Here is a 3737-nt window from a genome sequence, read left to right as displayed (position 1 = left end):
ATGTGGAGGGATGGACGGATGGACAGATGGATGATGGACAAGTAAATGCCGGCCAACCAGATGCCCCCTGCTGGGCCCTCCGCCCACTCACACGTCTTGTTGGGCGGCACCAACTTCCTGGTGGCCCCAAAATGGATCCAGATGAACTTCCCTGGGAGAGCAGCAGTGGCCACTGCCACCGACAGGCCCCGCCCACAAACCCCACCCACAGGCCCTGCCCCGTCCACTCACCAACCAGGAGGAGTTGACAGGAGATGTTGGGGTCTTGGGTTTTCCATCCTCCAGATGAGCTTGGATGAAATTGGGGAGATGTTTGGGGGTCTCAGCTGGGGTTCAACATCCTCCAGGTGGGACAAAGTTGGGGAGATCTTGGAGTCTTGGAGTTCAACGTTGTCAGCGTGAGGCGGGACAACATTGGGGGAGATGGTTCATGCCTTGGGTTCTCCATCCTCCCAGGTGAAGAGGGATGAAGTTGCGGAGATGTTTGCGGGTCTTGGTTGGGGTTCAATATCCTTCAGATGGGACAACACTGTGGGAGATGTTGGGGGTCTTGGGGTTCTCCACCCTCTAGATGAGGTGGAACAAAGTTGGAGAGATGTTTAGGGTCTTGGTTGGGGTTCAACATCCTCCATATGAGATGGGGTGAAGTTGGGAGGATGGTTTAGGGTTCTCTACCCTCTAGATGAGGTGGGACAAATTTGGAGAGAGGTTTGTGGTCTTGGGTTCTCTATTCCCCAGGTGGCACAACATTGCAGGAGATGTGGGATCTCAGCTGTAGTTCATCCTCCTCCAGGTGAGGTGGGGTGAAGTTCGGGGAGATGTTTGGTCTTGGAGTCCAACATCCTCTAGATGAGGTGCGGTGAAGTTAGGGAGGCGGTTGGGGTTGAACATCACCCAGGTGAGCAGGGGGGAAGTTTGGGGAGAAGTTTTGAGGTCTTGGAGTTCAACACCCTCCACATAAGGTGGGATGAAGTTGGGGGAGGTGTTGAGGTCTTGGTTCTGGTGGGCCCAAGGGGTCCAGGCATGGGACATCTGGGTCTGGGTGGCCCAACGCAGCTGGAGATGGAACATCATAGGACTTGGTGTCCACAAAGTGTCCAGGGACATCCTGGGTCTTGATGGCTTCACAGGGTCCAGGGATGTGACATCTTGGCCTGGGTGACCCAAGGTGTCCAAGGATTGGGACATAGTAGGTCTTGGTGGCTCAACATGACTGGAGATGGTACAACCTGGTCTTGGTGGCCCAAAGAGTCCAGGGATGGGACATTTTGGGTCCAGAGATGGGACATCTTGGTCTTGGTGGCCCAGGTGGTCCAGGGATGGGACATCGGAGGTCTGAGATGGGTCATTCTGGCTCACAGTGGCCCAAGAGGTCCAGGGTTGGGACATCTTGCCCTGAGTGGCCCAAGGTATCCAGGGATGGGAAATTTTGGCTCCTGATGGCCCAAGGGGGCTGGAGATGGGACATTTCGGGTCCAGGGACGGGACATCCTGGGTCTTGGTGGACCAAGGGAGCTGGAGATGGGACATCCTGCATCTTGATGGCCCAAAGTGTCCAGGGATGGGACATCTTGGATCCAGAGATGGGACATTATAAGTCTTGGTGGCCCAAAGTGTCCAGGGATGGGACATTTTAGGTCTTGGTGGCCTAAGGGGTCCAGGGATGGGACATCCTTCTCTGAGTAGCCTAGGGGATACAGGGATGGGGAATTTTGGCTCTTGATGGCCCAAGGGGGCTGGAAATGGGACAATTTGGGTCCAGGGATGAGATATCCTGGGTCTGGGTGGCCCAAGTGGTCCAGAGATGGGACATCCTGGGTGTTGGTGGCCTCACAGTGTCCAGGGATGGGACAGGGGTCCCAAAGTATACCAAAGTGTCCATGGATGGGACGTTTTATATCTTGGTGGCCAAATGTGTCGAGAGGCGGGACATCCTGGGTCTTGGTGGTCCAAAGTGTCCAGGGAACTGACATCTTGGCCTGGGTGGTCCATGGGTTGGGGCATTTTAGGTATTGGTGGCCCAAGAGGGCTGGAGATATGACATCTTGGGTCCAGAGATGGGACATCCTGAGTCTGGGTGGCCTAAGGGGTCCAAGGATGGGACATCTTGGTCTGGGTGGCCTAACGGGTCCAGGAATGGGACATCTCGGACTGGGTGGCCTAAGGTGCAGGGATGGGACATCTTGCATCTGGTTGGCCCAGAATGTCCAGGGATGGGACATCCGAAGTCTGGGATGGAACACTCTTGCTCTCAGTGGCCCAAAAGGGTCCAGGGATGGGATGTTTTTAGTCTTGGTGGCCCAAGGGGCCCAGGGATGGGACATTTTAGGTCTTGATCACCCAAAGTGTCCAGGGATGGGACATCCTGAGTCTTGGTGTCCTCACAATGTCCAGGGATGGGACATCTTGTCCTAGGTGTCCTAAAGTCTCCAGAGATTGTACATCTGGGGTCTGGGATTGGACATTTTATGTCTTGGTGGCCTAACTTGTCCAGAGATGGCACATATTGGCCTGGGTGGCCCAAGGGGGCTGGAGATGGGATATCTTAGGACTTGATGTCCCCAAAGGATCTAGGGATGAGACATCCAGGGTCTTGGTGTCCTCACAGTGTCCAGGGATGGGACATCTTGGCCTGGGTGGTCCAAGGGGTCCAAAAGTTGGGACATTAAAGGTCTTGGTGGCCCAAGATGGCTGCAGATGGGACATCTTAGGTCCTGAGATGGGACAACCTTGGTCTTGGTGGCCCCAAAGTGTCCAGGGATGGGACATCTTGGATCCAGAGATGGGAAATCCTTGGTCTTGGTGGCCTCAGAGTGTCCAGGGATGGGACATCTTGCCCTGAGTAGCCCAGGGGATACAGGGATGGGAAATTTTGGCTCTTGATGGCCCAAGGGGGCTAGAGATGGGACAGTTTGGGTCCAGGGATGAGATACCCTGGGTCTCGGTGGCCTCGCGATATCCAGAGGTGAAACAGCCTGGCTCTTGGTGGCCCAGATGGTCCAGAGATAGGACATCTTTGTCTTGGTGGCCCAAGGTGGCTGGACATGGGACATCCTGGTCTTGGTAGCCGAAGGGGTCCAGAGATGGGATATCCTGGGTCTTGGTGGCCTCAGAGTGTCCAGGGATGGTCCATCTAGGCCTAGGTGTCCCAAAGTGTCCAGGGATGGGACAGTTTGGGTCTTGGTAGCCCAAAGAGTTCAGGGCATCTTGTTCTTGGTATCCCATAGTGTCCAGGGATGGGACATTTTATGTCTTGGTGGCTTAAGGGGTCCGGAGACGTGACATCCTGGGTCTTGGTGGTCCAAAGTGTCCAGGGAACTGACATCTTGGCCTGGGTGGTCCATGGGTTGGGGCATTTTAGGTATTGGTGGCCCAAGGGGGTAGGAGATGGGACATCTTTTGTCCAGAGAAGGGACATCCTGGGTCCTGGTCATGCAAATTCTCCAGGGATGGGATATCCGGGGTCTGGCATGGAACATTCTGGCTCTCGGTGACCCAAGGGGTCCAGGGATGTGACATTTTAGGTCTTGGTGCCCTAATGGGTCCAGGGACAGGAAATTTTACCCTGAGTGGCCCAAGGTGTCCAGGGATAGGAAATTTTGGCTCTTAGCGGCCTCACAGTTTCCAGGGATGGGACATAGAGGCGGAGAGAGCAGCTCTGGTAGCGGCACCGGCCACGGCAGCGTGTCCGGCTGCGGCCACGTCTCCTCTTTCACCAGGACTGGGCCATGGTGGAG

The sequence above is a fragment of the Caloenas nicobarica genome, chromosome 25 (genome assembly GCF_036013445.1).
Source record: "Caloenas nicobarica isolate bCalNic1 chromosome 25, bCalNic1.hap1, whole genome shotgun sequence".
NCBI lineage: Eukaryota > Metazoa > Chordata > Aves > Columbiformes > Columbidae > Caloenas > Caloenas nicobarica.
The sequence above is the reverse complement of the archived record's forward strand: the minus strand, read 5'-3'. Positions refer to the sequence as shown.